We start from the raw sequence: 26,731 nt of genomic DNA on the forward strand, positions 1-26,731 counted from the left end.
TCAGGGAGACATTGCGCGCGAGGGTGGCGACTCGGGGTGGCAACTCGGGGGCGCGGCCGCGAATGCCGAACGCCAAAGACAAGTCGCAGCTTTTGTCGGAAGTCACAAGATGTCTCCTCACCAGCCTGCCCCTTCGCTCCCCATGTTGCCGTTGAGCAGATGACGCGGCGGTACAGCAAGCGGGACTGGTGAGCTCTCATCAGTCAGCAACTGGATTTTTTCTCCCAACGCTCCGGTTTCCTGACGCGTGTATAAACACGTGTGCTCATTAATTGGCTCAATGAAAAATCTTGATGCAAAAAGGACTGCAGAGGTTGGGTCATTGTTGGTAACACCGGCTCCTCATCACTGCTCGGCTGCTTCTGCAGCCTTCCCACTCGTCTGTGGTTCCTCGGCGATTGCGAGAGACGAAATTTGCACGACCAATGGCACGATGTAGGAAAGTAAATAAATATTGTGAGCTGCGATTTCCATCCCCACGGGGCGCGTGGGATTTCTTCAGGCAACTTTGGGGTTTCCTCCAAAACGCAAAGTGCTCCTTTAAAATGCGATTGGCCAAACAATCACCAATGCATGGACAACCTGAACACGAAATTTCGGGACTCACCGAGGCCTTCCCGGATAAATAACGGCCATCAATACAGTACCTTTGGGAAACAGTTTGTTGACGGACTACGCCAAGGACCCTGGTTACCTGAGTTGGATGCCTGGACAGAGCTAACATCGGTTATGAGTTACATCCTAACCGGTCATACCCACCCCTCCAGCCTTCACAAACATTCGCACCGACCAGCGTGGTGAAGTATGGTCAAGCAACGGATTATATAAGGAGGCCTTTATCCAGCAAGTGGTTTGACCAAGGTTTTAATTCTATTGTGTAGTATTAATATTTATACCAAAGCAAACTTTCTCACATTTACAGGAGTGGGATTGGGTGCTCCTCTTCAGCAACCCTAATTCGGCGATGGAAATTCCACATTCTCATGTCAGTGAGCAGTGTCTCCCCGCAAGAGCGAAGTGGGGAAATGGTGTGGCAATCATCACAACCGCATCTCATGGTAATCTCTTAATTAAAACGACTCCACCGAACGCACTGTACATCATTTAGGCATTTAGCGGCGGGCAGAGTGAGCTGCTCCATAATTGATGGGGACACGAGCTGAGGGCGGCCTCATTAAGCGTTAATGTTTGTTTTAGGAAACATTAACGCTCGCTCGTCGTGCGGACGCCACGGTGGCGGCAGCGCCCCGCACCGCCCCGCCGCAGTCGGCACCACTCCATTAATCTCCGGCAAAACCCAGCAGACGCAAACAACGGACCTTGTTCTTGGGCCTTCAATTATACCACGCGCTTGGGATTAATCACGGCGCCGCCGCGTGTGCCCCCGCGCCGCCCCTGCCTGAACCCCGGTGCGACGGTCTGCGGGAGCACGCTGCCGTGACAGCCGTCGGTCGCTCGTCAACACGATGGGAAGAACCAAGCGTGGTGACCGTGCGAACCAGGAAGGCAGCACTAAGTACCAATACGGCAGTGCTGGGCACCAAGATGGAGTCGCTGGGCACCAAGATGGAGTCGCTGGGCACCAAGATGGAGTCGCTGGGCACCAAGATGGAGTCACTGGGCACCAAGATGGAGTCACTGGGCACCAAGATGGAGTCACTGGGCACCAAGATGGAGTCACTGGGCACCAAGATGGAGTCACTGGGCAGCAAGATGGAGTCACTGGGCAGCAAGATGGAGTCACTGGGCACCAAGATGGAGTCACTGGGCACCAAGATGGAGTCACTGGGCACCAAGATGGAGTCACTAGGCACCAAGATGGAGTCACTGGGCACCAAGATGGAGTCACTGGGCAGCAAGATGGAGTCACTGGGCACCAAGGTGGAGTCACTGGGCACCAAGATGGAGTCACTGGGCACCAAGGTGGAGTCACTGGGCACCAAGATGGAGTCACTGGGCACCAAGATTTGAGGTGCGGCCTTGGGAAAAAAAGGACTGGAGTGCACAAGCAGAGCTGCAAATGCGTTCATCCAGGCCTTCACCTAGCAGTGGATAGATCACGGCTGCTCAAGATGACAATACAATGCAAGTGCAATGGCACAAAAACAAAGATACCCCGTATAGCCTCAACAGACTGTTGGGGCAAGTGCTGTTTGCGAGCATCTATGGAAGGTTGGCACGGCACACGAGCGGGCTCAGTGCCCAACACCGCCACGCCCAGTCACCTTTGTCTCCCTAGTGGCGATGTTCACGTGTCGCACCAGTCACCCATTTCAGAATGAGTCGACCTAGGGGAGGCTGAGGACCGGTTCAGACAAGGTGAACACAGCGACGCTCACCAGCAAAGGGCTGTGTGCACCCAGGCCCCGACGACGCAAATAAAACACGACGCCTCGTGCCCCCCCCCCCCTTTCGGTTTGCGGAGATAAGAGCTCACAGGACGGATGGCGATAAAGCGGACGCGGGCGCCGCGTTCACACAGAGTGTGACAGGGGGGACCGCCCCACAACGCGCCGCCCGCCGCCGTTAGCGTTGCCATTGAGCAAGGCCATAGCGAGTGCAAACGAGGAAGTGGAGCGGAATAAAAACAAAGCCTTTAGCGTTAATGGGTAGAGACGAGTGGAAGAGAAGCCCCCCACCGACCCCCCTCGCTTCTGTTCGCGCAGCGCCTGCCCGCCATTAGGCAATGCAGGCACAAGGCTACCTTGTGCACGGAGCTCAGTAGCAGGGGCTAGATAAGGCCCTTCGCATGGCAATGAAGTAAAGGCTATCCTATGGGGACTTCATGGCAAGCGTACATATTTTTTGGGTGCAGCTTATTGGCGCAACTTTCCTGTCCATTGGGTACACTTTGTAAATGGACTCCGTTGGATAAACTTTGCAAACGTATCTCGCACCCTCACCAGTCTAAGGCAAAGGTCAAAGTGACGGTGCTAACAAAAAAGTCAATGGATAACGTGGCCACGCCGTGTCAAAACGGCACGGCGTCGTTCGCTGCCACCGGCGCGTGGGGCGCGTGACGCGACGGCCCAGTGGCGGTGCGTTCGTTCGCTCGTTGACAGAGGGCTCGCGGTTGGAATCTGGCAGGCCGTCCTGGTTATTGCCGCGGATCCACTCAACGTAGAGATACGACGCGCCGCCTGATTCACAGGTTCGAGTCGCTGCACTGGAGACACTGGGATATCGCTGATCGACGTTCGGTCGCCGGGTTGATGATGGCGTCGGTCGCAATTTCTCACCGAGCGGTGTGGGCCGTGCAGAGCCTGCTGATCGCCGCCATCCTCCACTACTTCACATCGGACGTTAGGAGACCCCGCGACGTCATTCGCAAGAGTGGCTCATCGTGTGTCAGCATCACGGTCCACGACAAAAATCACACCGCAGATTTAATAATTTGGGATTACATGTGGTGATTACGGCCCCTCCTGGTAAAGTCACGAGACTCGGCAAGGCTCTCCTGGGTAAAACAAGCATAACGAGGACAATGATGATAATAATAATGATAAACAAATGTATTTGAGCACGTGTTACGAGAGAAATGGCACACCACCCCAACGGCAGAGGCCCGCTGCTGGAGCCCCCAAGCTTGCGCACGCATCACGTGGGGGGCATCACGTGGGGGGCATCACGTGGGGGGCATCACGTGGGGGGCAGCCGTGGGTGGCGGTGGGGAGCGCCCAGAGGTTAAAATATATAAATAAATATCTTAATCTGAATATTTATTTATCCTGGAGGAATCCGATGAGCTATAAATCTCTTTTTCACAGATGTCCAGTAGGGGCGGGTCAGAAAGTTACAACAAACAGTACAAAAACACGACAGGTGCGAAATGTATAGGAAAGGTAAGCAAATAACACAAAAAGAGGTAAACTAAATTTTGATTTAAAGCTTTCGTGACTGCAGTAATTCATATTCTTAGTTTTCGGTAAAACCAACACACCTGATGATGACCGTTTGAGTTATGGTCGAAACGTCGTGAGAATTTTTTATTGTTTTATATATATATTTAGTTATTTTGTTGTTTCTCTTCAACGTGACTTTACCGAAAAAACTAAGAATAAGAGGTAAACTAGTTTTTATTTTAACAGGTGAAGTCCACCGAGCTATTAGCTTCTTTTTCAGAAGTGAGCTGGCCACTATATACCCTAACACGAGTCGTCACACTGACATAATTCCCAAACACTAACCCTCTCTCTAACACGAACACTCTCTCTAACACTAACACTCGCCCTAACATTAGCCCCAACAGCGACCCTAGCGTGGTCACCTAAAGCCGTTTGTGCGCGCGCTCGCAGGTGTCCGTGCACGTGGTTTGTGTAGCCCAATGAAAAAAACCTTGAGGCTCCCTTAATGGGCGGGGCCGTGTCGGGGCTTGCCTCAGTATACACCACACGATTGGCTGCGTTCATTATCGGTGGAGCGTCCAGTGATGCCTTGAGGCACTTCTCTACCCCCTACCCTTGCCCTCCCCTCCAGGATGAGACCCCTTCTCTCATCCCACTCAGTACCAAGCCGTCATAGAACCACAGTCTACAAACAGCCCACGTCGGAGAATGAGGTTTACCGCAGCCTCCGCTCGGGGATTTAGAGAGCCGTGCGGGCGCTGCAAGGATGAGTGTTGGTCGCGGGTTGCCGAGGAGCTGGAAACCGCCTCAGTAGCGTGCGATCACAAATCATTCTAACTACATCAAAATGGTAACTCGCAGCACCGCACCTATCACCATTCTGAAGGGGAAAGATCTCCAATATTCAGAAACAGGTTCGCTGATCATTGCTCGGAGGTCTTGGCGGCTGTCATGCCTCAAATATTGTGGAGGAAATTGCCGCTCCCCATGAGTGGGCTGACTGATGTGCCACCTGCTGACGAAGTGCTCAGGGCAATACAGAGCCTGCGACCAGGTAAAACACCTGCCAGACGTGATCTCTCAAGCGAACTGCAGTAGGAAAGGGTGGGGTTTGTTTTACAGGCTGCTGAGTGTGCTGCGCTTCGAACCCGGTAACCCGGGTTCGATTCCCGCTCATAGCCAACACCTGTGACGATTATCTGAACCGGTCCTGGGCCTCCCCTAGGTCGACTCAGCCTCAAATGAGTACCTGGAGCGGTATGTAAACATCGCCACTAGGGAGACAAAGGCGGTCGGGCATGGTGCTGGCCACCCAGCCGCTCTTGTACCGTGCCAGCCTTCATAGGTGCTCGCTAACAGCACTTTCCCCAAACAGTCTAAGGTTATACGGGGGATCTTTGTCTGTGACATAATTACAATCGCTTGGTTTATAGGACACGTTTCTGCAGGATTGGAAGGATATCCTGGTGGTCCCCATTATCCACTATAATCACCCAGAAATGTCTGTCCGTCCCGCGCGTGACGTCACTCCACATGAGGCCCACCCCCCCTCATTAATATTCATGAGTGGGTGAATTTTTACACTAACGCAGAGGAATGTCGAGCTGAATTAAATTATTTTTTTACGCAAAGTCGCTTAAAATATGACGTTTCTTTACAGAAAGTGTCAGTAAAAAATAAATCTACTCAGCACAGTGCTACATCCGTGCGTGACGTACCTTCAAAAGAGCCCCCCCCCTTCATTAATATTCATGCCCACGTGCAAATTTACACAAACGCACAAGGAGGTCGCGGACTCCACATGCCGCACCCCTCCCCTCATTAATAATCATGAGCGGGTGACGTCAGTCCACATTCCGCACCCCTCCACAACAATGAGGGGGTGACGTCACCCCACATGCCGCACCCCTCCTCAATAACCATTAGCGGATGACGTCACTCCACATGGGGCAACCTCCCCTCATTAATAATCATGAGTTGAATAATTTTTCTATTGAATATTTCAGATTTATTGCAATATACACCCATCCTTGGACGGGCAAAAAAAGCTGTTTTTTTAAGAAAGGGGACCGCACTGTTTGTAACAATTACTGGGGCACCTCCCCCCCTCCTCAGTGTGTGAGCGGCTCCCAAACAAATTAAAATCCCGGGTGGGAGTTTACTTGGCCAATCATCCCTTCGCAGGTTGATCAAAATGAGTATGCGTTTTGTGTTTGTGGGAGGATCCAATCACGGCTGTCCTATGGATAAACTTGCCTCCGTCATAGTAATGTGGAAATTCCACCACTGGCTCGGTCAGGGCTGTATCTGGAAAATGAGCGCCGCCTCGATGTGCATTTGAGCGGGACACCAATCAGACTCCGTCCCTGCAAATCTGCAGTCTTCCCAGAGCATTAAAGGAACCTCGCTTTTCCACTGCAGAAGCCAAGCCACGCCCGCCGACGTCACAGGCAACCACCGAGTGGAGTCACGCGGAGATGGCGACGGTCGCGCCGAGTCCTCACGGTGGACTGACCGACGTCACGCGCAATGAACGCGTCCTCGTTAGCCCCGCCCGTGGGCCTGCCCCAAGCCACGTTCGAACGTCCCGTGAGGCCGGCGCGACACGGTTTTGGTTGTTGGTTCAGCGTGGCCAAAAAATGGCGAGCGGGAATAACAAAAACTCGCCCGTACCCGCGAGGTGCGCACACGCGCCCCGTTCGGACACGAAGCGCCAGCAGCCGGCGCGCGACCGCGGCACCCTTGAACCATCGGGCAGCACCGTTAATTCGCAAGCCACAGCCGAAAGCGGGCTCCAGCCTCGCGGAGACGCAAACCCCCAAAAGTTTGGAGCCGCCGCGTGGAACGGGGCCAGGGATTATCGTGGACCCGGTGCCTCACTGCGTGGCCACATCCAGGCCGGCGCGTCGCCCAAACGGCATTCCTCTTCCCCCTCCTCCTCCTCCGGGCAGCTCCGAACGCGTCTCTCCCGTGGCGCTCGAACCGCGCGCGAGGAAGCGCAAACCCAGCGCCGAGGGCGGCGTGCGCGGGCGGCACAGAGGGTAGAAAGAGATGGGGGGGGGGGGGTGAGAGAGGGGAAGAGGGGGCACGATGCCGCCACTGCCAACGCCGCCGTGCATTCGCTCACCGCCGCGAAATGTTGAATGTTGATCAGCGAGTCTGCCCGGCCCAGAGCTGTGTTCTTAATCCAATTTCGAGTCGTAATTTTTTCACGGTTGTTTTTGGCGACCGCGCTCAGCTCCGTGCCCAGGACGGCGTTTCACACCTCCCCCCCCCTCCAACGAGAGAGCAGACAATCGCTCCGGGCTCCCCGACTCCTAGGGAGAGACAGTGAGGGAGGGGGGGGGGGTGGCGGGGGGTTGGCTCAGTGGCTGTAGTGGGGCTCACGGGGCAGTGCTGGGAGAGTGTGGCGGTGCGTGTGGACGCGGGTGGGGGGGGGCCCTGCCCAGCAAGCGCTCGATCCCCCGTGGTCGCCACCGCCAAACCCACCCCCCCCGCCATGTCCTCAGTGGGTGCTGCGTCAACGAGAGGGCTACGGTTAGAACTCCGGTCATTATTATTACTACGAATACACATTAGATACAGCATTCGGGATCCTATTTTAAGTGTTAGGGTTATTGTATGTAAGTATATTGAACTTCTTTCGCACCGTACGTAGCCAGCCGTGCTAATCGGAGGTGCGGGCGAAGAACAACAAACTGAACACAACAAGCAGTTCGAAATAAATTAGTTTTCCATTCAGATTTAGGGCTACCATTAGGGTTAGGGGTTAGGGTAGTGTCAGTGTTAAGGCAATTGTTAGTTTTGGGGCTAGTTATGGCGACCAGTAGTATTAGAGATAGGGAAAGTGAAGGGCTGGTGCTATGGTTGGGGGTGTAGGGCTGGTCCTATGGTTGGGGTGAGGCTGCTTCACCAGATTCCTCGCCCTCACTCATCCCCCTCCTCCAAAGACGCGGCACCAGCTGAGCGGCCTCTTATAGACGCCTCCACCCATCCCCCACAACCCCCACCCCCGCCCCTCGCCCCCCCCCGCACCCGCCCAGCCCAAACGTGGCCCTCTGCAACAACGACATTTTTGTTACAATATTAATAAAGACAAACACCCAAAAATAACACAGCCGATATCCGAGCCAGCAACGAGATGAGAGAGCTTGAGGCCTTCAAAGCACGGGGCTTGAAAACACCTGCGCACAAATCCATCCGTGCGGCTTACGAGCCCCATGCTGAACACATTCCCAAAGGGCCAAAACACTCGAGCGGCCGGCAACAAACAGCAGAGGAAAGCTGCAATACCGGATAAGCGTCGACACGCATCTTGAACCCAGTGAAGGTTACAGTCGTTATAGGAAGCTGGCAGCGAATTCCAAAGTTAGAGAAGTGAGAGGGAAGAGGCAGAAGAGAAGTGCCGTGACCTGTGGTGAGGTGGGTGGGTGGATGAGTGAGCGGGTCAGGCGAGTTGGTGAGTAGATCAGTGAGTGAACGGGTGAGTGCGTGAGTAACCATGGTAGTAGTAGTGATCGGAGAGATAGAATGAGAATCTTCATTTAGACTGGAGGAATCCGATGAACTATGAAGCTCTTATTCACAGATGTCCAGACAGTGATACGGAGGTGACTGAGAGTGAACCAGCGAAGCCGTGAGTGCTGGATCGTCCATCACCCCTGGCTACAGCTTCACTCTGAAGTGTATCGGGTGCAGCGTTGAGGCAAGGGGACCCGAGTGCCTCCCCACCCCAGAGGTGACAAGAGGCGAGTAGCTAACGGAATGTGAATTCCGCGTGCGCGCACATCGGCGCAGCCCACCAAGGGCTCTCTTGGTAGGGCTACGTGCCCTGTGATGATAACGTTAACAATCAAAACTGAACTTAACTATTTTTTTTTTACCAGGTGAGCTATATAGCTCTTTTGCAGAAGCGATCTGGCTATAACAAATGATAGCTCAACGAAGTGGGCTTGTCATGTGGAAATTTACAGCAGCCAAATACTCGAAACGCATGATGTTGATTCTAAATGTACAGGGAAAAACCAGGAGGACGCAGAAAAAGAGATCTACACGATCATGGGGAGAACGTGCAAACTCCAAATATACGGGCGTCAGGGTCTGGATCAAACCCACGACCTCCTGTGTACCAGACGAGGTAGTTAACATCTCCTAGCCACCGTGGTGAGATGTTAACAACCTCGCCTGTGGCGTATATCTAAGGAAAACCTCGAGCAGTCTGAATGCTCTTCTGAAGGAAATCTTTGCGCTGGCATATTTGACAAAATCCTTCTTTTGTTTATCTCGAGTGCGGAAAAAATAGAGTACACGGGGGGGGGGGGGGGGAACCCACCATGCGTAACAATTTGTAGACAATACTCACAAGCTCGGCACGGATGGATTCACGGAACCTACTCGCTGCGCTGGCGCGACCGCCTCGGAGCGCAGCTTAATTTGGGAGTTCCGCAAATCTCCGCGTGCTCCACCAGCCCTAGCCCTCCGCAAAGCACGGTGATCAGAGGCGCGCGCGTTGCACGCCCGCGGTGAGGGAAGCGCAACTGGAACACATTTCTCCACCAGGCGGATGGCGCGACGGGGATTGTCCCCCATTATAGCCTTAACAGACTGCTGGGGCAAGCGCTGTTAGCGAGCGCTGATGAAGGCCGGAACGGCACACGAGGGGGTCGGTGGCCAGCTCCACGCCCAGCCACCTTTGTCTCCCGAGTGGCCGTACCAGGTACTAATTTAAGGCTGAGTCGACCTAGGGGGAAGGCCCAGGATCGATGCAGATAATCGTCACCGGTGTTGGCCGTGAGCAGGAATCGCCAGATTCGTAGCGCAGCCCGCTAACCACTGCGACACCGCTACATACACACGCGCACACAAACACACAAGACACATACCCACGGCACGTCAGATGGCCACGAGGCTTGACGATTCTTCCCCATCCCTTATTCTATTACACGGTTAAATTGCCTCATTAGCCTTAATAAGGGGGGGCCGAGGCTGGACTACGATCAGATCTCATCCCTGACCGCACCAAAGACACGATTCACGTCTCCCGCCAACATAGTAAATAGTCGTAGTAGTAGATAATAACCATTTACCCAGGAAGCCACACAGGGTCCAAGGACTTCTGTCTCTCTCTCACAGGGTGGGGGAGGGCGGTCCTGCCTGCATTGGGTTTTTACATGGAGGTGTTTTCACCAAATTTTCTGAGTGTTTATTGTGCACGTGGGAGGAAACCAGGGCAACCCGGAGAACACCCCCAATGTGTGCGAAAGAGGCTGCGTTCTATCCCCGCACGAAATTAGAGAGATGGAGATCAGTCCGCACTTCGCCATCAGCGCCCGCTCCCGGGAAAGCCAGGGTACGGACATCTCCTCCTTGACGCCCACCCACGGAGGAGGAGGGAAGTTTCGCGACATCTGCGCGGTGATCCACCCACGCTCGTTGCCACCTCCACAACAGTGTCGCGTTACATGCCTCACAGCCACCACCACGGCGGCAGCTGCATTCCGATGAGATTTTCACCAAACCCACAGCAGTAGCAGCACTCGCAGCTCCGAGCCGAGACACGTCGCGCTAACGAGCACCAATAATAACGACGCGGACAGCGGCCGCCATTTGTAACAACCGCGGTCAGAGTCAGTGGTAAGATTCAAGAGTTTCAGCGATGCGTTTCACCACGCTGGACTGGCCGCCGCTTGGCAGGCGTGATGACGCGACGCAGTGCAAAGTCGTGGAGCACGCGACGCGCCGGATCTTGCCGGCCTCTCAAGACGGCGCCGCGCGCGAACAACAAGCGTGTTCACCACGGCGCACGCTGGCGCCAAGGCTCGGACCGTGACGGAACGCGCCCGAAAAATCTGACGTCAAACCATCAAAGGTAAACCGCATCGGCGCCGTAACCATGGCAACAGCAGATGCGGATCCTTGATAATGATGATGCACAAATGGGAGATTACAAATTCTCCAGGCAGCGTGCGGCGACTGTGGTCACCGCCTAGAACGGAACCACGGGACGCGTGACGTGGGCTCGGTGCCAGATTCGCAAACACAGAGGAGGAGGCGACATCATCATCATCAGAGATTCTGCACTCCGCTGGTCCTGATGCCATCATCTGGCCCAACAACCACCTCGGCGTAAAATTACAGCCGCTGTTCCGCATCAGCCGTGCAAAGACGAAGCAGAACTTGACGGCCTTGATGAAGAATGTTTTCAAGAGACATGAACCGTAAATAACCCGGGGGGGGGGGATAAATAACCTCATAAACGACGGAGGGGGGGAAGCCCCGTGTTCGATACACCAGCGCTGCCGGAAACTGGAGTCAATGTTGCAGAGGGTGATCTCCCAGAGAGCCCAAAGCCGATAAGAGGGTGTTGGAGGTGGCACCCTTAAAAATGAACAAAGATCCCCCGCATGGCCTAAATGGGCTGTTGGGGCAAGTGCTGTTACCGAGGACCTATGAAAGGTCGGCGCGGCACACGAGGGTGTGGATGGCGAGCACTACGCCCGGCCGCCTTTGTCTCCCAAGTGGCGACGTTTACACACGGCACCAGGTGCTCATTTGAGGCCGAGTGAACACACACAGCTGAATCTCGCATCATCTCACATCGTGGGCGAGTTGGTTAGTTTTGCCGGCCGAACATCCGAGCCGGTTTCCGCAACAGACTTAAAAAGGTGCTGTCTTTCCACAGAGCTTCCGATGTGCGATCGGCGCGGCGCGTTCGCGACGGCCTCGACTCACGAGGGGGCGCGATAATAAACGCTCAGACGTCACTCGTCAGTGCCACCCGGGGTGACATTGCTTCAGTGCGTTCCAATTTCTTTACGTGGGCAGTAAATGGTGAAATGTGCAATAACCACTTTGAAATGAGTGGCTGACGGCGCAATCCACTCGCATTGGCCCGTTGTAAATAAATGCGTAGGACGAAGGTTTTGCTACCTTAGGTGGCACCGATTGCTGCCCAGGCCCCTGGCCCGCCTCTGCTGAAGTGGCTGCGTGCGCGTGTGGCTATTGACACGGAACGCGTTGAGAGTTTGCTTTGCTCGTTGTGCTCGTGCACCACTGCAACGTCTCCGAGCATAACCGCACGGCGAAGACTCTGGGAAATAAAAAAAGAAATCATTGTGACCCCACTGATTTTTTAAGTCATCATTTGTTTCTGTCGAGGTTGGATTGTGCGGTGCGCGTATGGCAAGTCCTCATTTAACACGCTTTCACTGCAAAGCTGTTGCTTCCATGATGGAAAACTTTTCTCGCCATAACGAGGAACGCGCACCGTCATGATCACGCGGTTTCTGAGCGGTCGACGACAAACTACTTTCTTGAGCTGTGCAGCTAAACGGTGAAATCCAGTACGCGGAATGATAGAGCGTGGCGTACCCTTCATCTCAGTTCTTTGTCTTGCCGTGGGGGTGGCCGGCGGATGATTTTATACCGTGGTGCAAATGTGATTCGGTAACTCGTTAGTTCCTCGCTTAAAGTAGATTTCGCTTAACGCGACGCTTTTCAGGAAGGCACCTCCCACTACAACTACCACCGTGTGCCTTGCCCGATGTAACCATCCTGCACCCGACACAGCCAGACAAACCGCACCGGGCGCCACGTGGGACACCTGTGCCCAATCGGCTTTGTTTTCCAGCAAAGTAAAAACGGTGGCGCTGCAGAAGTCCACCAACGATTCGGTTCGACGGGTCGCCGGAGACGACGCTCGGCATCGTCAACGCAGCACCGGCCCTCGTGATGGCTCGATGCTTTGTCGTCGAGTGGTGGGGAGGCAGTTATAGTTAATGATATACATTACACCTACAAGACCCAAACCAAAATAAACCAATCATGAAGCACGATGTTGGTTTATTACATAAACAATGTATATTTTGTCACTTCGACGGGACCTTTTTCACAGCATTTCAAAATGAGAAACAAGAATAGGTTTTACCATTTCTGGAAATAAAACATCACTTTGCTGCTTACTTTAAAAGTGTCGGTTGATCTTTGCGTGGTTCCTGGATACCGATGGGGATTGGGAATTAATCTACCTCAACAGCTGCGCAGCACGCAAGCGTGTACGTGCGTGCGCACGATCCCTCTGACCACACAACCACAGTCACAGCCACCAAAAACCCCACGATGCAAATACAGCAAAACAACTGAACGCGCGATTCCTCAGTAACACCACGCGTGCGTGGCTTTATAGCGAAACACTCAAGCAACAGGTGACGTTTTGGGCAGCCAGGCGAGGTCTGGGACTACTTTCGCCTTCCATGAGCGTGTCGCACCTCTGCTCTTCCAGAGTTGCCCTGGCTTCCAGTGCACTTTCGGATAGTGTATCAACTCTGCTGCCTATTCATGCACACGACTACTCACCCATCCATCCAACCACCCACCCACGCACGCACGCATGCACGCACCCACACTCAGCCAATAATTCACCCACCCATGAATTGCGCATCAACTCTGCTGCCTATTAACGCACATAGCCTATTATATAAACAAAAGTCCAGTCTAAAAGCCCAAAGCCCTCACATCCCATAGCAGACCTCATATCACGACGCCGCAGACAGCTCGGACCACGGCGTCCCCGTGTGTGGGGAGCGGCGCCTTCTACACTGGGCCCAAGGCTTGGAACTCCCTTCCCAGCAAACTGCGGGCTGAGCAATAACATCCACAACATCTTTTCAACCCGGCTTTTAACTCTCAGAATTGGTAATGTGACGCGACGTTGGTCAATATTGTTAGCAGCGCGGTCGGAGCGACGTTTGTATTTTTCCCAGCTCCCGACAGGGGACGGCATCTCGAGGCAACTGTCCAGGAACCCGTTGGGCGAGGTTATCGCGGTCACTCCGAGGCTCGCGTCGGACCACCGCGTCGACGAGTCGCTCAGGGCCGATTGCGCGCAGGCGAAACTGTACAAGCGAGAGAAGGAAACGAGGCACGATACAAATGGGACGGCGAAAACAAACATCAAACAAATACATTCGTGAAACGGATCGCGTGACCCTGAACCGTGCCGTCGCGTCGCCGGCGCAGTGGGGGCAGGGGACTCGGAACCGATGCGCGCCGACGGCGCTGCCATCATCCCCGCCGCCGTTTCCTCTATCGGCGATGGAAAATTCCACATTCCCGCGGTGGGGTGCAACCGCACTTCACCGCCGTCCACCCGCCGCCGCCACGGGCCCCCAGCGAGCGACGGCGTGGTCGAGGTGCGACGCGCAGCCATCCACGTCGGGGGGGGGGGGGGTGCCGCGGATCGACGCGACGACGCGGGGTTCGCAGCTCCGACCATGCACGTTCCCCTCTCGGCACCCCTCCAACCCCCCTCTCGGCAAACCCCCCTCAGTCCCCCCCCCCTCAGTTCCCCCACAAACCCAGCCGGCACTGCTTTATGGGAAGCCCTTGCGCATCAATTCTCGTTGGAAGAGATTTTTTTTTCCCGTTTACCGAGTCAAATTTTAAAAGTCGGGGCGCAGAGACGAGGAGGAGGACGACGATGAGGAGCGGGAGGAAGAGGGAGCACGGAGCCAGGGAACCTGTGAGCGTGGGGGATCTTGGAGGGGGGGGGAGGGGGGAGAAATGTGGGGGAGAGGCGGGAGGGTGGAGGGAACTCACTCTGAGTCAGCAGCTGGAGCGAGCGTTCATGAAGCTGGTGATGGGGAAGAGGGCACTGAATACCCACCCAATGTGCTTCCTGCGTTGCGAATGCATGGCCGAGCGAAGTGCGTGGTCGAGCGTGTGTCTGCCTGTGCGTGCGCGGCCGAGCGCGAGTGCGCGTGTGGTCGAGCCTGCAGGCGAGCGTGCCTGTGTGGGTGTTGTAATCAGTTTGTTTTATTATTAACATGAAAGCAGCGTATGCGACAACACCGACTGCGGGGGTGAAACTACAACGTGAGTTTGTGCACCTGAATTCCTGCGTGCGTATGCACGTGTGCGTGCAGATGAGCGCGTGTGTGCGCAGGCACAAATGTGTCTTCGTGTGTGAATGTGTGTGTGTGAGTGTGTGTGAGTGAATGTGTGAATGTGAGTGTGGGGATGCGGTAGTGTAGCAGTTAGCGCGCTGCGCTATGAACCCGGCGACCCGGGTTCGATTCCCGCTCACGGCCAACACCGGTGACGATTATCTGAACCAGTCTTGGGCCTCCCCTAGGTCGACTCAGCCTCAAATAAGTACCTGGTGCGGTGTGTAAACATCGCTACTCCGTGCGCCGTGCCGGCCTTCATAGGTGCTCGCTAACAGCACTTGCCCCAACAGTCTATTAAGGCTATACGGGGGTCTTTGTTTATTGTGAGGACGCGTCTGTGTGCCAGTGCGTGTATGTGCGCGACCAGCGCGTGCGGATGTGCGTGCGGATGTGCGTGCGTGCATACGCAGTGGTGGAAGTGTGCCGATATAACGCCGGTACGTCACACCAGCACTTCTCAAAACACCAGACGCATGAACCGGGTGAGTGGGTGAGTGCGTGGGTGAGTGAGTGGGTGAGTGCGTGGGTGAAGTGAGTGGGTGAGCGAGTGGGTGAGTGGACGAGCGAGTGGGCGAGCGAGTGGGTGAGCGAGTGGGCGATTGAGTGGGTGAATGGGTGAGCGAGTGTGAGCGAGTGGGTGATTGAGTGGGTGAGCGAGTGAGCGAGTGGGTGAGTGGGCGAGTGAGTGGGTGAGCGAGTGGGTGAGCGAGTGGGTGAGCGAGTGGGTGAGTGGGCGAGCAGTGTTATACAGTGGAGGAAATGTGCCGCTATGAACCCAGCAATGTCATACCAGCACTTGAGAACACCTGGCACATGTACCAGGTGAGCGAGTCAGTGGGTGAGCGAGGAAGAAATGTTACACGCAGTGCCGGAAATAACGCCGGCATGGCACACCAGATCTTGTCAGAACACCAGACGCGTGTAACTGCAGTTTTCATCGAGTGCGAGTGTGTAATATGCGAGTGCATGCGAGTGTGTGTGCGAGTTAGAGTGCTCGTGTGGGGAATGGTAGTGTAGAGGTTAGCGCGCTGTGCTACGAACCTGGCGACCCGGGTTCGATTCCCGCTCATGGTCAACACGAGTGACGATTATCTGAATCGGTCCTGGGCTTCCCCTAGGTCGACTCGGCCTCAAATGAGTACCAGGTGCGATGCGTTAACATCGCCACTGGGGAGACAAAGGCGGTCGGGCGTGGTGCTGGCCACCCACCCCCTCGTGTGCCATTCCGGCCTTCATAGGTGCTCGTTAACACTTGCCCCTAGAGTCTGTGAAGGCTACACGGGGCGATCTTTCTCTTTCGCGAGTTAGATGGCTCTTGCCTGAGCATTGTCCGGTCGGTCAACCCCGTAACACTTGGGTCTGCCACGTGACCTCCTGTCAGCAAGGCCTCCGACACTTCACGCGACGGCCTCACAAGTGTCCCTAGCCTGGCACAAGACAAAAATCCCCTCCCCCCCCCGTATAGCCGTTAACAGACTGTTGGGGCAAGTGCTGGAAGCGAGCACCTATTAAAAGATGCCACGGCACACGGGGGGGGGGGGGGGGGGGCAGCAGCACCGCCACGTCCGGCCACACGACGCACGCATGAGCACACCGTGCGGAGAGCAGGTGTGCCGTCATTATCAAAGCGCGAGATCTCCCCGTGCACAATGGCACAGACACCCGGCGTGGAACAACGCGCTGCCTAATTAGATATTTATTCAAAGAGGGCACCAGCTCTGCCCTGGGGACAGGGGGAGGGGGGGCAGCTCACAAATAGGGGGCAAGGGGCTGCTCCTCCTCCAGAAGGGCCCCCCCCCCCCCACCGTGTCACGTGTGGCACAATTACAGCGGCTCGGGGGACGGACACAGTTGCTGTCCCCGGCTGCGCGGGCACGACACCACCACCACACGACTACCACCACCATGACCACCACCACCACACGACCACCACCACCACACGACCACCACCACACGACCACCACCACGACCACCACGACCACCACCACGACCACCACCACCATGACCACCACCACCACCACGACCACCACCACCACCACAACCACCACCACCACCACCACGACCACCACCACCACCACACGACCACCACCACGACCACCACGACCACCACCACCACGACCACCACCACCACGACCACCACCGGGCCACGGTTAATCGGGCGCAAGTGAAGGCAGCGGTTTCGCGCCGAGTGTCGTGACATCTCAATCGGCCCACGTGCCATTCGCAGCCAATTAACGTCAAGCGTAGTCCGTCTCAAAACCCCCCCACCACAAAGCCCCCCCCCTCTCCTCCCTGTTCACGGCCGGACCCCATCTGCTCAGCTGCGGACCCCTGTGGCTTCTCTTCTCCCCACGGGATGGGGGGGGAAGGACCCCCACCGATATAGGGGACGGCCCTCGTGTGTCGGCCCTGCCCCACCCCCCCCCCCCCCCGATCGTTCTGGACACCGGGGCAGAGGATGCGCTTGGCTGTGGTGCCTGCAGTCACGGTAACGGCCGGTGGCTGCGATGACAGAGACAGGAGACCTCGGTTTGCGAGTGGAGACTGGGGGGGGGGGCGGCTGGCGGGAGGCGTCGGGGTTTTAACTCCGCACGGCGACGCTGCAACGCTCGCAATGCCGCAGCAGTAGCGGCGGTGGTGGCGGCTGCGGTAGCGGTTGTGGCTGCGTTTTATCAGTAGGGGTAATGGCTGAAGTGACGGTCGCGGTTGTTGATGCGGTTGTGGCAGCTATTACAGCTGATACCTACCGGTCGTGGTAAACAGTAGCAGCGGTGGTGGTTCGCCGTGTTCACACACAAACCACGCGTACCCGGATGCTACTGGCCCAAAGCTGTGGCACGAATTCCACCACCACTGGTCTCATCAGTCGCGGCATCTGCGTTTGACACAGGACTCTTCTAGGTCCATTCAACCCAAAAAAAATGCTCCCCCACCTCCCACCCCCGCCGTCTCAAAAATGAAATGTCCCGAGTCAGTGGCTGTCTGGTCCAGGAATGACCCCCCCCACTTTCCGCCTCCTTGCCTCAATTGGCGCTCGGCGCTAACAGCACTCGCCAAAACCGATTGGGAGTTCGCGGAAGCGATCTCCATCTCTGCGTTGTTACTGAGCGAGTTTATCGCTCAACGGGCCCACTGTGTGAAGGCGCCAGGAGGAGGGAGTGGCTGTTGTTGTTGCTGCTGCTGCTGTCGTCGTCGTCATAGTCCGGGAACTTCCCCCCCCCCCACGCTCTCTCCGTTCCGCCGCCTGGCTACTCCTGTTTGGCAGTGGCCTCCGACTCCCTCCGATGACGTCCTTCGCCGCTGCCGTCTCTTCCGCCGTCTCCCTCCTGTTTCGCTTCGCCGTTCGGTCTCCACTCTGTCGCCTGGTATGCAGGAGGTCGTGGGTTTGATCCCGACCCTGACACCTGTATATTTGGAGTTTGCGTGTCTCTCGCTCTCCATGGTCGCGTGGATTTTCCTCCAGGTCCTCCAGTTTTTCCCTCCACATTTAGAATAAAAATGCGTTTAGAGTATTTGGTTCCTATACATTTCTACATTATTAGCCACTTATTTTGGCTATTATTTGTGGCCAGGTCGCTTCTAAAAAAACAGCTGTACAGCTCTGTGGGCATTAACTGGTCAAATAAAAAAAATAGTTTAGTTTTTTTAAGTTTATAGATTTAAGAAACCTGGCCCCATCGTTTCAAACTGCCGCGCGCCAAAAGATAGGTCTGAAGGGGCGACCTCTGGATCACCAGTCCAGCCACGGTGCTGCTGGACGCCGCTCCGCAGTGGTGACGGCAGCAGCAGCAGCATCCTTTTCTGTGCGGCGAGAGCCTCGGAGACGGCGTGCGATGCGTCTGGATAAGGTCCCCCTCCCCCACCGTTCCCCGTGAGCCAGATGTTCGTCTCAAGGGTCATTGACCCTGACACACACAGGCCCCACTCGGGGCCATTCCATTGCTCGGTGTGCTCTCATCGCAGCCACCAACGCTCGGACCGCAATCTCGCAACATTTCATGCTCTCGCAGTCCGTCACGTCGGTGGGTGGGTTTTATATAAATATACAATAACCATCGTTCGTTGTTGTTCATGTTAGTTGGAGCGGCGGTATGAGCCCGGCGGCCTGAGTTCAGTTTCCAGCCACGGCTAACATCACTGGCGCGTGTGACGTGACAATGCGACTCTTCACCGACCCAAACTGACCAGCGTGGGTGAAGTACTGTCAAATAAACCGCACAGCCGACATGTCGTGGCGAGTCCTTCTTCATCTGACAGTGGATTGAGAGTGGTTGATTATTTATTTTGTTATTCTTTTTCATAAGCATTGTCCTTAAGCAATGAAGTGTAAAGTGTGGCCGGTTGGACAGACTGCAGTCACGGGAGCTCAGTTTGTGAGGAGGGCCCATTAATTTTAACATCCCCCGGCTGCGCTATCCGTGTCCCGAGACAGAGACGCCATTCGGATCGTTCACTGGGCAGTACGAGCCCCTGCGATAAGAAAATGGCCTCCGGAAGGAGATACCACAGAGCTACCCGTTAAATTCCTTCACGTGACCTCTGGCCCACACAAGCGAACTGCAGTACTTTCCCAACCACTCCAGCCAACGAGAGTAATACAGATCTGGAAAATACCCGAAGTAAATACAGAACCGACCATAATGTGACGTGACTGGGCTGAGACCATCAACTCACTATACCTGGAAACCCGATTTTCTCACAACTCAGTCTACGTGAGTCCATGGGTCTCGGTGTGAGTTAATGGGTTTCTGTACGAGTCATTGGTGACCAGTCAAATAACAGGCGATTGCCTGGATTCAAACCCTGGACCTGAGCATTGATGGCCCAGCACTCCCGATGCCCACCACGCAGCCCCATTGCCTATAACACCTGCTGCACATGGTACGCACAAACACAAGAACTACCCAGGCACAACCCTGCCGAGCTCCGCGGTGTGGCGAGAGCGGCCGCATTCCGATGGGATTCCATCACAATCGGAGGTTACAGCGATGGCTCCAACGCCTGCAACGCAACTTTGGGTCCTGACCCCAGGGGTCGTGACCTCGTCCTACCGTAGACAATAGCCTAGGAATAGGCGACCCCTTGACTCTCCGCCTCACCCCCCCCCCCACCCCAAAATTAAATCCCAAGAGCAAACCTTGGGAACAATCGTGTCGGGTTTTGTCTCCCCAGTGATGTTTACACATCACACCAGGTACTCATTTTAGGCCGAGTCGATCTAAGGGAGGGCCCAGGACGGGTTCAAATATTTGCTACCATAAATCAAACTCGGGTTCGCCGTGATGCGTAGCACAGTGCGCTAACCATAATGCTTCCGCTCCTCCATACCTACAACAACAAACCTTTGGAGCGGAGCGGGGCAATGCTATCTGCGATGCCCATGCAACGGAACAAGGGATTGTGGCGAATTAGAGGAAACGTTATTTGCCTTCAAGAGAAGATGGAAAATAAGCCACAGTGAACGCAAGGGGTCCCAAGGCAAACTCCGTGGCACTCCCCGGGGCCCGTGTCCCCAGCGCGGAGCGCACAGCGATGGTTCTTGCGTGGCTGGCCTTGCTGGGACATCACAGATGGCACACAGCGCGCACACACACACGGACTCTCGTCTCTCGGTGAGTTGTGATGACGGTCCTGTCCGAACCAACCATCTCTCTCTCTGCCATGTACAACAAGGGCCCTATTGCCCGAAACGTCGGACCATTATATTTATGATTTTTCTTTCCCTTTTCAAAAAGAGTCGGAGTGACTTCCTGCTTGTGTCCTGTTTAACAGCCCTGGCCGAGCCAGTGGTAGACATTCTACATTCCTATGACCAATTCTGACTTCCACATAATGCGGTACCTATTTTATCGATCCCGGAGATACTTTAACCCGCAACCCTTTAACTGCTAAGGAGCCATTTCGCTCAACCGCCAAGCCACGCGGAGTTTCACACCAGGCTGGTGTTATTGGCGACATGAACTGTACTCCTGCTACTGCAGGAGCCTCACCGTCCCGGGACAAAGGACGGCACACGTTTTATAGTGGACCGTGATCAGAGTCCACGACGGCGGAGGCGTGGCCGAGTGGCACGCTGCTGTGCAGTTACGCATTCAACGACGGCACGGAAAAGCACACAAACCACCTCCACGCTCGCCCTCGCATGCACGCTAGCACCCACAAGGCAGCACCCGCACGCGAGCACACGCGGGCACTCGCAACCCCCGCCGTATCACTTCTACGTCAGACCGCACAGCGCTATCCGTCAAGCGTTCGTTGACTTAATTACCCAGGTGCCCGCCTGCTCCCTTCGGCCTCCTGCAGTGTAAACCCAACTTACTGCTGCCTCGTATCTATCCACTGCTGGATGAAGGCCTCCCCATGCTTCACGGTCATATAGATTGGGCTCTTAGCCAGTCAAGAAAAACGATTTACTCGTCAACTGCCGCTCCCTCTGTCCCTCCTCCTCCTTCTTCTCTTCCATCGGTCACCGCAAGCGGCGGAGGCTGAAGAAAGCCCTTCCCGTTCCGCCCTCCGGTCATGGCAACCGATTCCTGGAGACCGACGCGTTCCTCTTTCAGGTCCTCGGTCAATTCAGCTCCTAAAGATGCCCGTGGCGGAGGCATCACTGTGGCAGCACAACGGAAATTCTGCCTGTTCTTCCACACAACATCACCACTGTCCTCAGTGAATGTATAGGTCTCCACGTCGATGGGTCTCGATGGGAATCTACATCTGGGAAAGTCACCTCCACATCTCCCCGATGCTCTCGACTTGATATCAAAACTTAACATCGTACAGTCAAATGTGACTATTGCCCCACAAGACACAACCACCACCGTCGTCTTCGCAGCTGCCACCATCAACGCAGGTTCAAGTTCGCCACGGAGATTCGCGTTCCACGTTCCCCTAACGACCGGACTCACGCCGCTGCGCGCCAACTCAGGGCTCGCATCTCACGAGAGCCGCAGGGCCCGCTCCCACCGCCCCCCCCCCCCACAATGCGGTCGAGGAAACGTGGTTAACTCATCGCAGGCCAGCAAAAAGGCACATGTTCTCTCTTAAAAACTCTCTTAAAAAGCGCGATACACGCACTTCCAGAAAGCGGCGGCCGCGACGGTGTGGGGGGGGGGGGAGACAAATAAAGGAGAGGCATGGTTAGGGAAATACAGGTAGTGGGAGGGGCAAGCACAGAGAGAAGTGTAAGGAGATACAGGCAGGCAGACACAGGCTTGGAGACAAAAAGAGAGACCCATGGACAGAGAGATAAAGAAGGCAGGGAGAGTGACAGGCCGAGAAAAACACGCGCACGGAGACAGAGGTAGGGAGACAGATATGGTGAGACACAGCAAGGTAGACACAGACATGATTAGCGAGACACAGATAGGGGAAACTTGGACATGGAGTCACAGATAGGTTAACACGGGAAGGGAGGCACAGCCATGAATGGGGCCAACAGGGTTGGGCAAGATTATGGGAGGCAGGATGGCCGCCTCAAACATTTCTCGACTGCCAGAGAGAAGGAAGAACCCAAGTGGAACTCAAGGATGAGCTGAAGAAGGGGTGACGTGCGATGTCAGCGAGGTGTCAAGTGGCGACAGAGTGGGGCTCGCGAGCGCAGGAGGCGAGAAGGGGACGCGGGCCCAGAGCGATTTCCGTCCAAGCGGTCGCCTAAGTACAGCTGCCGCCCGGCCGGGTGGCAAGATGTTAACTAAATATACAGGCGTCAGGGTCGGTCCCAACCCTGACGCCTGTATATTTGGAGTTTGCGTGTTCATCTCGTGGTTGCGTGGAATTTTTCTCCGGGTCCTCTGGATTTTTTCCTCCACATTTATAATCAACATGCGTTTAAGAGCATTTTGGCTGTTATACATTTTCACGTGATAAGCCACTTTGAATTATCTTTCAGGGCCAGATGATTTCTGAAAAAGAACAATATAGCTCAGTGGGCCTTACCTGAAGAAAGAAAAAAGATTGTTTAATTTTAGTTTTGAGTAGTTTTTAGTTTAGGGTTGTTCCTGGACAACTGCCCGAAACTGGCACTTGCGGTTGGGTAGCAGGAATTAATTTAGTACCAAGGTCTGGTGGAATTCTCTTTGCAGTGTTGAACTGTACTCCAGGATACTGTACAGTGTTGACCTAGGTCGACTGGGAAATATGTACGGGTTTGTTCTGTGCAATGGGTGGCATCCCCACTCAATCACTCACCCACCCATTCATTAATTTGCCAGATCAGTCAGAAGCTCACCCACTGAGTCACTCGCTGGGGTTGCCACCTGCCAGTAAATTGTCGTCTGTATTCGGGTGGCAGTAATTAATTCGTACCGAGGTCTGGTGGCGTTGTGTTGAACCGTATCAATGTAAATTGCACAGTTTTTATATTACTGCACCGATTAGACTCGGAAAGCCTCACCGAGTCTTAACGATCTTTTCCAGGAGAGTTCTGCCAAGTTTTTTTGCAGGGGGGGGGGGGGTAATGTTCCTGTGTACGATCCAAATTTAGTCATTTTCAGGAAATGTTTCAACATTGGGATTTATGGCCAAGACCAGTTACACTGGTAACTTCTTTCAGCCGATAGACGAATCTAAAAACTAAACTATTTTTTATTTAACCATGTAAGGCCCACTGAGCTATGTAGCTGTTTTTCAGAAGCGATCTGGCCACAATTGATAGCTCAACGAATTGGCTTATCGCGTGGAAATGTATAGCAGCCAAAAACTCTAAATGATTTGTTTCTAAATGTGGAGGTAAAAACCAGAGGATCCGGACACAAATCCACGCGACCACAGGGAGAACATGCAAACTCCACATGCACAGCAGGCCTCGAGGTCGGGATCAAACCCACGAACTCCTGCATACCAGGCGAGGTAGTTAACATCTCGCCACCGTGGTGCCCTAGCTAGGCTGACTGAGAAATACATCCGGGTTTGGTTTGTGGGGGGCAGAGTTGTGACCCCTACACCCAAGGCCGGATCCGACCGACACGGGCCACGCTGCCGTGCTCCATCACGCGAGCCGTGCCACCGTCATGCCACCGTCGTGCCACAGTCGTGCCACAGTCGTGCCACCTTGGTGACCGTCAGGGCCATCGCCGCTTCGCCGCCGCTGCCGCCGCCGCTACGCGGTCAAAACGGGTGGGGGAAGGGGGAAAATGCCCCTCGGCTGTTTCGCGTCCCTGTCGAGAAACGGCAATTAAAATAAACACGGTGCTCTCAAACAAACAGAGCGGACGGCTCTGAAACAACAACTCTGCTGCCCGTGGGCTGTGGGGTCGAGGGTGCGGACACCAGGGCCCCCTGGGTCCTAGGGAAGTGATCAATTTTGGGTTGTGTGGCTCCCTCCCTCCCGTGGGGCTCCCGCCCAATCAGAGACGAGTATCGCCCCCCCACTCCGCAGCTTAAGCGTCTACTGCAGCTGTGCCACCCCAGGGGGGGGTCAACATTTGAGCCCTCGCCCGTGGAGCCCCCTACCCACCCCACCCCCCCATGCTCGTCCCCAACGGCAGTGGAGGAGGAGGGGGGGCGCAGAAGAGACAGATGACAGAAAGCAGCCACGACGGAGGTCTCTCTCTCTACAAACCGTCGCAGGACGCCGGCTCCAGCACGAGACGCGTGCTGCGACTCGCCAAGCTGCTCTCTCGCGCGATTAAAGCGGCAGGCAATCAAATAAACATTCCAGGCAGCAGCAGCAGCAGGTACGGCTCCCGGAGATTTACAGCACAGCGGACGTGTGTGTGTGTGAGCGGGTACGGTGGTCTGCACACACCCCATGTGTGTGTGAGCGCAAGATTAGTGAGGAGCAGAAGTCCAGTGGTTAGGGAACTGAGCTATGCGACCAAAGTTCGATTCCCGCTCACGATCAACAGTGGTGATTATCCGAACTGGGCCTGGGCCTCCTCGAGGTCGACTTGGCCTTGACGAAGCAACTGGTGGGTCGTGGATGTCAGCCCTGCAGGCCCACACAACAAACCCTCCACCGCCGCTCTGTGCGCATCCACCCGGGAGGGATGAATGGGATGATGGGCTAAGAGTTCACCCACTCCAACCAGGATTTCAGAATCGGAAACATTATTTATTTATACTGGAGAAATCCGGTGAGCTATGAAGCTCATTTTCACCAATGTCCAGTAGTTTTTTTTTTCCCCCCGCAGATGTCCGGTAAGATTTTCACTCGCAAACCTCCGTCCGCGATGAGCCACTCGCCGCTCTGCCGCCGACCGAGCCAGCGAGCGAACAGAAGAGCGGAGAGAGCACCCAAGAGAGAAACATTGGGGAGCTGGCACCGTGGTGGCGACAGTAAGTCACGGGCACGCGCGGGCACAACAGGGTGCACTCAGTCAACACGCGCGGTCAACGCGCGTGTTGGGGCGAGCCGAGTTCCATCGGCAATACGCACACAGAGTCGCCCCCCCCCCGCTACTTCCTGTGCCACACACACCGCCCCTCCACCACCCCATCCCGCTGTCCCACTCGTCAGGGCATGGACAGCCGCCACAATTTATAACGGAGCTGGCAAATACACGCAGCCACTGTCCATTTCATCAGCCGCTCGCAAGCCAATAAGCAGATACCCCCCTCCACACACACAACACACGCGGGGGAATCCACCCAGGTCACAATCGGAGGGAGGGGGTGAGACAACCACAGCAGAGTGGTGCAGCCGAGGTGCATGATGGGAGTGCTGGGTGAATAGTGATGTGTGTGGAGCGATGGGCGTTGGAGAGATGGCTATAGTGCAATGGGTGCTGTGTGTGATGTGATAGGTGTGGAGTGACATCTATAGTGTAATGGGTGCTGTGTGTGATGTGATGCATGTGCAGTGACATCTATAGTGTAATGGGTGCTGTGTGAAGGGTGATGGATGTGGAGTGACATCTATAGTGTAATGGGTGCTGTGTGTGATGTGATGGGTGTGGAGTGACATCTATAGTGTAATGGGTGCTGTGTGATGGGTGTGGAGTGACATCTATAGTGTAATGGGTGCTGTGTGTGATGTGATGGGTGTGGAGTGACATCTATAGTGTAATGGGTGCTGTGTGTGATGTGATGGGTGTGGAGTGACATCTGTAGTGTAATGGGTGCTGTGTGTGATGTGATGCATGTGCAGTGACATCTATAGTGTAATGGGTGCTGTGTGAAGGGTGATGGGTGTGGAGTGACATCTATAGTGTAATGGGTGCTGTGTGAAGTGTGATGGGTGTGGAGTGACATCTATAGTGTAATGGGTGCTGTGTGTGATATGATGGGTGTGGAGTGACATCTATAGTGTAATGGGTGCTGTGTGTGATGTGATGCATGTGCAGTGACATCTATATTGTAATGGGTGCTGTGTGAAGTGTGATGGGTGTGGAGTGACATCTATAGTGTAATGGGTGCTGTGTGTGATGTGATGGGTGTGGAGTGACATCCATAGTGTAATGGGTGCTGTGTGAAGTGTGATGGGTGTGGAGTGACATCTATAGTGTAATGGGTGCTGTGTGTGATGTGATGGGTGTGGAGTGACATCTATAGTGTAATGGGTGCTGTGTGTGATGTGATGGGTGTGGAGTGACATCTGCAGTGTAATGGGTGCTGTGTGTGATGGGTGTGGAGTGACATCTATAGTGTAATGGGTGCTGTGTGTGATGTGATGGGTGTGGAGTGACATCTATAGTGTAATGGGTGCTGTGTGTGATGTGATGGGTGTGGAGTGACATCTATAGTGTAATGGGTGCTGTGTGTGATGTGATGGGTGTGGAGTGACATCTATAGTGTAATGGGTGCTGTGTGAAGGGTGATGGGTGTGGAGTGACATCTATAGTGTAATGGGTGCTGTGTGTGATGTGATGCATGTGGAGTGACATCTATAGTGTAATGGGTGCTGTGTGTGATGTGATGGGTGTGGAGTGACATCTAGAGTGTAATGGGTGCTGTGTGTGATGTGATGGGTGTGGAGTAACAACTATAGTGTAATGTGTGCTG

General features: G+C 54.9%; 1 protein-coding gene across 3 annotated transcripts in view; it reads right to left on the minus strand.

Annotated features, from left to right (window-relative positions):
- LOC116947576 (plexin-B1-like) overlaps nucleotides 1-26,731 on the minus strand; it is a 107,466-nt gene that overhangs the window by 68,186 nt on the left and 12,549 nt on the right. The window contains exon 2 of one of the 3 annotated variants that reach the window (XM_032963483.2): nucleotides 6,973-7,162. The exons of the other annotated variants lie outside the window; for them this stretch is intronic. The gene's annotated coding sequence lies outside the window, so the exon portion shown is untranslated. The remainder of the gene's footprint in view (nucleotides 1-6,972; nucleotides 7,163-26,731) is intronic. 3 annotated transcript variants of the gene reach the window in all.

The sequence above is a fragment of the Petromyzon marinus genome, chromosome 30 (genome assembly GCF_048934315.1).
Source record: "Petromyzon marinus isolate PM22_M1 ecotype Great Lakes invasive population chromosome 30, UKy_Petmar_22M1.pri1.0, whole genome shotgun sequence".
In the NCBI taxonomy this organism is placed as follows: Eukaryota; Metazoa; Chordata; class Hyperoartia; order Petromyzontiformes; family Petromyzontidae; genus Petromyzon; species Petromyzon marinus.